General features: G+C 46.3%; 1 pseudogene; it reads right to left on the bottom strand.

The window, feature by feature from the left end:
• Positions 1–819: 819 nt before the first annotated feature.
• LOC104674651 lies at positions 820–9,945 on the bottom strand (annotated as a pseudogene).
• Between the last annotated feature and the right edge of the window lie 221 nt (positions 9,946–10,166).

Raw genomic sequence — 10,166 nt, 5'->3', positions numbered from 1 at the left:
AACACAACTCACATTACTCAGATATAATCTGCTTGCCATGTTTCTCCTCTTCCTCTAAGACACACTCAAATGTCCCAGTGCTATGAAGCCTTGTCTGACCCACAGACACAGTAAGTATGTGGCCTTCCTGGGTGCACTGACAGTGCAGTGAGCACTCTGAATCCTAACTGCCTATTTAGATGTCAATCTCTCACACTGAACTGTGAATAACTAGAGAGAAGGTGGACTAATCACCACCACACCCAGCTAATTTTTGTATTTTGAGTAGAGATGGGGTTTCATCATGTTGGCCAGGCTGGTCTTGAGCTCCTGGCCTCAAGTGATCTGCCTGACTCAGCCTCTCAAAGTGCTGAGATTATAGGTGTGAGCCACTGTGCCTGGCCTACAACATGAAATCAATATCTAGGTGCAGATTTCAAGCAATATAGAGAATCAGTTTGTGAGAATGACATCATTCAGTTGGAACAAAGTCCAGCTTTGGCAGCCCTATTGGGAAAGGTAGATCTTGCATCTACCTGTGTGGAAAGTGGGGAGGATGGGGTCTGGAAAGAATGCTGGTGTGGGTGTATGCATGTGTGCATGTGTGTGTGTGTGTGTGTGTGTGTGTGTGTGTGTGTGGCAGGAGGCTCTCGGCTCATACACTCTTTGTGACTATAGGGGAGGCTGGGCCTGACTTCTTGCCCTCAGGCTCCTGAATTCCCAGAGATCTTACTGACAGAGGTCCCCAGAGTGCAAGAGCAAGCTGGGATTGTTCAGGAAAATGGGCTTCCCAGGCTGGGGTGGCCAAGAGACCATTCATAAAAGACCAGGAGCCCGTGCTTAGCAGTGAATGGCCCGGAATCCAGGCAGTATAGCTTTTCTAAGCAGGTAAACGTCCTCACCTGTGCCCTCATTGAGGCACTTCACCAAATACAGCAGCGCGTCGTGGGCGCCCATCGTGCAGGCGCTGTTGAAGAACTGCTGGTGATAGTAGCCCAAGTCTGTCTCGTGCTTGGATGGGAGGAACTCGTAAATATCCACCTGGTCACACAGCGTCATCATGATCATGACACCAAGTATCCCAGAGGATGGAGGCGTCACTGAATCTCTTCTAGGGAGATTTCTTGCAGGATGTCCCACAACTCCCAAGGCACCTGGAGCTTGAGGATGTAAAAGGGCAGATTGGGGTGCAGCTTACGATAGCTCTTGTAGTTATTAAAGAAATTATAGTCTGGATTCTGGTACCACTTTGAAATATCTGAATGATATATAGATGCGTCCCATACAATTAGGATTCCTTCATTGTACAGACTGTCTTTGAGGAAATGCCTTTTTGTGGTGACCAACTGAGAGTTCAGCAGGCGAATGGTAGTTTTGTGGCTACATCTCCACGGAAGTTGGCTGTGGGTGCCTCATTAAACCTCAAGACTGCATCATGATCATCTAGATCTCTGCTGCCCAGTTGCGAGGACTTCAGAGATCCTGCTGAGGAGAAAACAGCACACTTGCCCCAAGACGTGGCCTTGGTCCTAATGCTGCCCTTGGGCAGGTAACCCTCCTACGCAGAGGTACTGAAGAGAAAATCTGTGGTCTCTACTGTGGATATGTTCACATGGTCCAGGAGGTGGCAGCGCAGGGCCTCTGCACTGAACATAATGGTGGGCCCTGACCCCTTGTAGGATACTTTGTACTTTTTCATGCTTAAATAATTCTTCCAGGTGGTTTGCAGCCTGGGGATAAGGTTTTTGGAAAAGCTGTCATTGTTCCACACCTGGAAGGAGGCCTCTGGATAGCCTTGGCTGGGCCTCTGGGTTGCTGAGGGCCTCGCTGCCCCTGTGGGGTCTTGGGTGCTGCTTGAGGATGCAGATTGGGAATAAGACCTCATGGCCACTTTCCCCAGACTCTTCAACATCTGTAATTTCTTGGTTTGAAATTTAAGGGAATCATAGTAATTTCCTTTCTTCTTTTTCCTTCACACACAGATGACCGCAAACACGAGAAAGGCCAGGACACAGCAGCTGAAGTTTTTCTGCAGGTTGGTGTGAGCCAGGAGGAAGATGTGTTCAGGTAAGCCACTTCGTTCTGAGAAAGAAAGCAGGGAAGCTTCTGGCTAGTCCCCCAGGGCTGTGGGCCCTCCAGGTCCTCAGGAACTAGCACTATTCTCTCTTTTTTTTTTTTTCTTGAGACGGAGTCTCGCTCAGGATGGATGCGAGGATGGAGTGCAGTGGCGCGATCTCAGCTCACTGCAAGCTCCGCCTCCTGGGTTCACGCCATTCTTCTGCCTCAGCCTCCCGAGTAGCTGGGACTACAGGCCCCCGACACAGCGCCCGGCTAATTTTTTTGTATTTTTAGTAGAGACGGGGTTTCACCGTGTTAGCCAGGATAGTCTCGAGCTCCTGACCTCGTGATCCGCCCGCCTCGGCCTCCCAAAGTGCTGGGATTACAGGTGTGAGCCACCATGCCCAGCTAGGAACTAGCACTATTCTCTATGGGAGAAAAGTTCACTTTATTTGGCCCGGAGGCCAAGGCTTATTTTTCTCAAGATGATCAAAAACATCTCAGCTCTGGGATAGAACTCTGGCACCAGGGCTTGGGTCAGGCTCAAGGGGACCAGTTCATTTCAGCTGGGCTCCATGACATTCACTGCTTTTCTCAGGACTGCTGGCTGCAGGGCTCTGCAAAACCAGCTCTGCCCTTTCTCCCTGCACTCTGGGCTACAGAGGCTGTGGTTGCTCCACCCCACTTGGTTCTTGGTAGCTCCCTCTGTTAACACTGGGCAGTGCCCTGACGTCTTCTCCTGGCAGGCCCTGCCCAGGACTTCCTTTCCCCAGGTGCCTGCGGAATATGTGTTTGGCAGGGGCAGAAGAACCAGGGGGCTGGGAGCCCCAGAAGGGAATCCCAGAGAAGGGGTCTGCTGGGGAAGAGCTGGGACAGAGGCTGCACGGTGGAGGAGACCAGAAGACTGGGGAAGGAGGAGAGGCTGGAAGAGGGGAAGAAGAGCGAGGCGGAGGGGCAGGAAGCCAGCTGCATTCTTCTAATTTAGGTCCAGATGTGACTACCAATGGTACGACAGATAAATAACACTCTCGAAAAAAGAAAAAAATCCAGTTGTTGAAAGAAGGATGGAAGAACCTCAATAAAAAATAACACTCTAACAGGAGAGAAGGAGAACATCAAAAGGTGGTCACCAGTTCACAGCACACATGACCTCCCTGCAACACAGGAGCAGCAAGCACAAGTGCTCTTGGCTTGGGCAGCAGACACCGTTCTTCAGTTAGCCCACTTCATTGTCTCTGGGCTACTCCCTTTGCCCATCCTCCTTGTCCATTGTCCTCCACGATCACATCTAAAGTGTTTCTGGGATGGATTCCCCTTCTGAATTCTGCACAGCTTTAGCAGCTCACTTCCTGTTGATGCAAGATCTGAGAGCTGAGGATGCCTTAAGGTTATGCCAGCCATACTTGCTGGTCATAAGACTCATTTGGAGTGCTTATTAATACTTCAATTTCCAGCACTGCTTTTTACCCTAATGAAGGAGAAGATCCTGGGAAATTGTCTTTGCCTGGATTCCCTAGAGAATAGAGCAAGAGGCAAAGGTTTCATGGGAGAGCCTTAATGGGAGGCGTAATCCTAGGGTAACAAAACTTAGGGACCAGGGGAAGGAAGGCAGACAAATGCAAGATGGTGTATTACTGAGCTGACCACAGCTGCACAAGAAAACATAGCTTGTTGTGGCCGGGCGCGGTGGCTCATGCCTGTAATCCCAGCACTTCGGGAGGCTGAGGTAGGTGGATCACAAGGTCAGGAGATCGAGACCATTCTGGCCAACACGGTGAAACCCTGTCTCTACTAAAAATATAAAAATTAGCTGGGCATGGTGGCACGCTCCTGTAGTCCCCGCTACTCAGGAAGCTGAGGTAGGAGAATTGCTTGAACCTAGGAGGCGGAGGCTGCAGTGAGCTGAGATCGCATCACTGAACTCCAGCCTGGGTGACAGAGTGAGACTCCATCTCAAAAAAAAAAAAAAAAAAAAAGAAAGAAAGAAAAAAAAAGAGAACATAGCTTGTTGCTTACAGAGGCGTCTTCTTAAAAAGTTATGTCTTGGAATGGTCCACTGAGGGGTGAAAGAGAAAGGAGATTATTTGCTGGTTTCCTCCTGTTTCTTATCTTGCACTAGTCAAAGTTCACCCACGCAAGGTTAACTCCCTTGTGGCCTAGCATTCTTTTCCACTCTTATAGAAAGGGATGCCAAGTTCCTGACTGACAGGTTACAAAATCATGGGCGGTAAGAGAATAGCAATTCCTCAAAATGAGGGAATGCAAGCAGAAAACAATGAATTCACAGACATCGAAGGTCATAGGGTAACATTCAAGATATTTAACAATCAATACATTATGGACACAAGTCAGTCAAAAATTACTGGCCGGGTGCGGTGGCTCACACCTGTAATCCCAGCACTTTGGGAGGATGAGGCAGGCGGATCACCTGAGATCAGGAGTTAGAGAGCAGCCTGGCTAACATGGTGAAAGCCTGTCTCTACTAATAATACAAAACTTAGCTGGGCGTGGTAGTGGGCCCCTGGAATCCCAGCTACTCGGGAGGCTGAGGCAGGAGAATCACTTGAACCTGCGAGGCGGGGGTTGCAGTGAGCAGAGGTTGCAAAGTGAGACTCTGTCTCAAAAAAAAAAAAAAGAAAAAAAATTATTATGGGTATGGAGGGCTGAGTGTGGTGGCTCATGCCTATAATCCCAGAACGTTGGGAGACTGAAGTGGGAGGATTGCTTGAGGCCAGGGAATCGAGACCTGCCTGGCCAACATACAAAGACCCTATCTCTAGAAAAAAAAATTAGTGGGGTGTGGTGGCACATGCCTGTAGTCCCAGCTACTCAGGAGGCTGAGGTGGGGAAGTCGCTCAGTTTGAGCCTATGAGTTCAAGGCTGCAATGAGCATAATAGCACCACTCCATTCAAGTCTGAGCAGCAGAGGGAGAACCTGTCTCAAAAAATAAATAAATAATTAATTTAAAAAATTTTTTTTCTTTAAAAATTTTTTTCTAGCTTTGCATGCTAACACACAAAATACAACAAAAACAAATCTCAAAAACAATGGCCAAGACAATACAAATTATTACCCCTTAGCACCCAGATGTAGTCTTTAAATATCATTTTTCCCTAAAAGGAGCCATAGCTACTTGAGGAGATGTTAGATTCCATGTCTGGAGCAGAAGTTATACAAGATGAACCTGAAACATCCCTGTTGTATTAGAACTTTTAAAAAACTATACAATATGGCTGTAGAAGCCGATCTACAGTATGGGACAATTTGAGCATCAAAAAGAATAGTAACTGCAGTCCGGGCATGGTGACTCACGTCTGCAATCCCAGCACTTTGGGAGGCCGAGGTGAGAGGATCACGTGAGCCCAGGAGTTTGAGACCAACCTGGGCAACATGATGAAACCATAAATCCAAAAAATAAAAAAATTAGCCAGGCTTGGTGGTGCATGCCTGTCATCCCAGCTACTTGGAAGGCTGAGGTGGGAAGACTGCTTGAGCCCAGGAGTTTGAGCCTGTAGTTAGCCAAGATTGTGCCACTGCACTCCAGCCTGGGTGACAGAGTGAGACCCTGTCTCAAAAAAAAAAAAAAATAGTAATTGCAGTTGACCAAAAGACATCAAATATGTTGTTCATGAGTTCACAAGGATGTGCAAAACAACAAAAACAACAACTTTGGAGGATACCAAAGAATTTACTCAATAAGCACCTATCGTGCTTTTCCTGTATGAACCATATCTCAAAGTAACTAAACAGTTGATGAGGGAATGTTATTCTTTAAGAATAATTCCAGGTAATAAATGTATAGAGGATGACAGATTTACAATTAAATACTAGAACCGGGCGCAGTGGCTCATGCCTGTAATCCCAGCACTTTGGTAGGTTGAGGCGGGCAGATCACCTGAGGTCGGAGTTCGAAACCAGCCTGGCCAACATGGCAAAACCCTGTCTCTACTAAAAATACAAAAATTAGCCGGGCGTGGTGGCACACACCTGTAATCTCAGCTACTCAGGAGACTGAGGCAGGAGAATCGCTTGAACCTGGGAGGCGAAGTGAGCCGAGACTGCACCACTGCACTCCAACCTGGGGGACAGAGCAAGACTCTGCCTCCAAAACAAAAAGAATTAAATACTAGAAATTACAAATACTAGAACTGAAATGAAGTGATAGTTTTAGGCCAGCTCTAATAGAGCCGTCTGCAGTGATGGAAATGATCTGTATTTGCATTCTCAGATGCAAAGGAAGTGCCTTCTCCCTTCTTTTGCCTTACAATCTACAAATCAGGGAGATCTAACAGGCCAGGCTAGGCACGGTGGCTCAGGCCTATAATCCCAACACTTTGGGAGTCTGAGGTGGGCAGATCACTTGAGGTCAGGAGTTCAAGACCAGCCTGGTCAACATGGTGTAACCCCATCTTTACCAAAAAAAACAAAAAAACACAACAAAACAAAATACAAAAAAGATTAGCTGGGGGCGTGGTGGCAGGGGTCTGTAATCTCAGCTACTCAGGAAGCAGAGGCAGGAGAATCGCTTGAACCTGGGAGGCAGAGGTTGCAGTGAGCCGAGATTGCACCACTGCCCTCCAGCCTGGGAGACAGAGCAAGACCCTGTCTCAAAAAAAAAAAAAAAAAAAAAAAAAAAAAAAATATATATATATATATATATGCACACATAATACACATAATAAAAACACTGACCAAATCAAATTCAAAGTATGGACCTTGTTTGTAACCAACTGTATCTTAGCCTGGGTTCCCCAGAAAGCATAATCTGACACAAAGGCTATGTGGGAAGGTTTTATGAAGGAGATCTCAGGGAACAGGAGAGTAGGGTGGTGATTTAAATAGGGAAGCTGGGAAAGCCAATGCAAGGAAGCATGATTACATTGGCCACCACTAAGAGTGATTCCTTAATCCCAAAGGACCTCTGACAAGCTGCATGTGGCGTGTTTTAGGACTGTTGATCTAGGAAGGAAAGGGGGAAGCAGTTAAGGAGGGTTCTTATTTCCCACTGGTCAAAGTTTGCCTCTAGGAGTGCTAAGACCGTGGGCATGCCTGGGTACAGAGCTGATTTCCACTGTATCCCATTCTGCAGCATTAAAGAGAAGTCCTGAGGAAGTGTCAGGCTACAGCTATGTGAAGCTGGTGAGAGTCTATACAGAATTGAGGCAGCAATGGCAGGATTAAGAGACAAGTGAGCTCGAGAGGTTCTGGAGTAATGCGCAGAAGTTAAGCACTGATACAAACTGCGCTCAAATAAGAAAAGATTGGCCATGTTATGTGCCGGTTTAAAAATGTTCACTAACTCTTTGATATTTCTCTCTTTAAAAGGTGGAGCCTTGCCAGGCGCAGTGGCTCACACCTGTAATCCCAGCACTTTGGAAGCCCGAGGTGGGTAGATCACCTGAGGTCAGGAGTTTGAGACTAGCTTGGCCAACATGGTAAAACCCCATCTCTACTAAAAACACAAAATTAGCCAGGCGTGGTGGCGCATGCCTATAATCCCAGCTACTCGGGAGGGTGAGGCAGGAGGATGGCTTGAACCTGGCAGGTGAAGGTTGTAGTGAGCCGAGATTGCGCCATTGCATGCCAGCCTGGGCAACAAGTGCAAATTCTGTCTCAAAAAAAAAAAAAAAAGAAAAAAATGGTGGAACCTGATTTCCCTCCTCTTGAGTGTGGTAGGACTTAATGACTCACTCCTAATGAATACAGTAGTATGTCCCCCAAGACTAGGTCATAAGAGGCTTTGCAACTTTCTCCTTGCTCTGTTTCAGATCATTGGCAGTGGGAGAAGGACACTCCAGCAGCTCTGTGGAGAGATTCATACAGCCAGAAACTGGTGCCTCCTGCCAACAATTTAAGAGCCATAGGTCTGAGCCACCTTAGAACAGATCCTTTAGCCTCTGTTAAGGCTTCAGATGACTGTAGCCCAAGCTGACAATTTGACTGAAAGACCTCAGACCAGGACACCCAGATAAGCCACTCCTGAGGTTCTGACTCACAGAAACTGTGTGAGATAATAAGTGTTTATTCCTGCTTTAATTTGCTAAAATAAATTAATTGTTGAAGTTACCCAGGTATTGCATTCATTGTACTATTCTCTCTACTTTTGTGTATGTTTGGCATTTTCTATGATTAAAACTTAAATATTGGATTCCTATATCGCATCATTATATAACAATGTCCGGGTGGACTAAAGACTATCTCTAAAAAGTGAAAGTTTAAGATGCCTAGCTATCATTTTTGTTAGCACAAGATAAAGAGTTCTTCTTTCTTTTCTTTTTTTTTTTTTTTTTTGAGAAGGAGTCTCACTCGGCCGCCAGGCTGGAGTGCAGTGGCGCCATCTCGGCTCACTGCAACCTCAGCCTCCCGGGTTCAAGCGATCCTCCTGTGCCACCCTCCCAAGTAGCTGGGACTACAGGTGCGTTCCACCATGCCCAGTTAATTTTTGTATTTTTAGTAGAGACGGGATTTCACCATATTGGCCAGGATGGTCTCCATCTCTTGACCTTGTAATTGCCCACCTTTGCCTCCCAAAGTGCTGGGATTATAGGTGTGAGCCACTGTGCCTGGCCAAGATAAGAATTTCTTAAATAAGACACAAAAAGCAGAGACTATAAAGAATAGATTGATAAATTTGTCTGTATTAAAAATGGAAATACTGGCCAGGTGTGGTGGCTCACGCCTGTAATCCCAACACTTTGGGAGGCCGAGGTGGGCAGATCACTTGGGGTCAGGAATTTGAAACCTGCCTGGCCAACATGGTGAAACGCTGTTTCTACTAAAAATACAAAAATCAGTTGGACGTGGTAGTGAGTACCTGTAATCCCAGCTACTTAGGTGGCTGAGGCAGAAGAATCACTTGAACCCAGGAGGTGAAGGTTGCAGTAAGCCGACAACTCTGCACTTCAGCCTGGGCGACAGAGTGAGATGATCTCAAAAAAAAAAAAAAAAAAAGAAGAAAATAAAGCAAATATTTATTAAACAATACCACAGAGAAAGTTAAAAGGTGACTCACAACCTGGAAAAATAGTCATACATATAATGAAGAAAAGATTAGTAACTGTATATTGGATATATAAGTAACATTTATGAATCAATATGAAAAAGATAAACAACCCAATAGAAATGTGGGGAAAGACTATGAATACATAATTCACAGAAGAGAGACCCAAATGGCCAATAAACAAATAACAGATTGATCATCCAGGATCTGAATCTCTGTGTTGGCAGAATAATTAACATCCTCTCCCCTAGTGATCCTCAACAATGGCTGACTGGCATTGGTGTATAAAAACCCCAAATATGCCAGCCACCTTCCCTCTCTCATTTTTGGAGTTTTTCCTTGAAATTGAGCTATAATTGCTCATGATAATAACTGGCTTGATATTGCACCCTGTACTGACCGCCTTTCCTCCTTCCTTGCCTCACTTTCTTCCACCCCTACCTGCTTCCTCATATGATGTCCCACATTAACCTTGAATCCCTGCCTCAGGGCTTTCTTCTGGGGGAACCTAAACTAATATAAAATTGTTTAAGCTTCCTTGCCTGAATCAAACAGATTCTGAGTCCCTAGCAGCACTGTGGGAACTTTCCACATTAAAAAAACACCAAAAAACAAAAAATGACAGCCTCCCTTAAAATGCATATGGGAGACAGGGCCTGTTGGCTGGGGGCCCAGACTATGGCCACAGTCACAGACTTCAAAGCTGCCTCAAGCCTGGGACTCCAGCTCGTGGACATTCTGCAGGTCTGCTTTCTTTCTGTCCTCTTTGAACCTTGTCCACAATCAGTGCCCTTGGCCCTGCCTTACTTGGGTTCATAGCTAAACTCTCCCTGTTCCTTGAGCCATTTTTGATACGCGGATCTGACTGCAATCTGTTTAACTTGGTAAACACTGCAATCTGGGGCATATCTCTAGTCACAGGCTTTTGGTCAGCTAATTCTGCAGACAGGGTTATGTGTCACCTATCCCCCATTTTGGGGTTCCTGCCACAGTCACAGCGCAAGTGAATGCAAGAACCACTTCACCATAAAAAAGGCTGCCTCACTGCCAGTGGCTTCTCAGATAATGGGAGTTGGTGCCAGTGGCTTTGGCAGCAACATGAGATAGGGACCTCTGTACAGGCATCAG

This window comes from Rhinopithecus roxellana, chromosome 13 (genome assembly GCF_007565055.1).
Source record: "Rhinopithecus roxellana isolate Shanxi Qingling chromosome 13, ASM756505v1, whole genome shotgun sequence".
NCBI classification, from domain to species: Eukaryota; Metazoa; Chordata; class Mammalia; order Primates; family Cercopithecidae; genus Rhinopithecus; species Rhinopithecus roxellana.
This window is presented reverse-complemented; position numbering and strand designations above follow the sequence as displayed.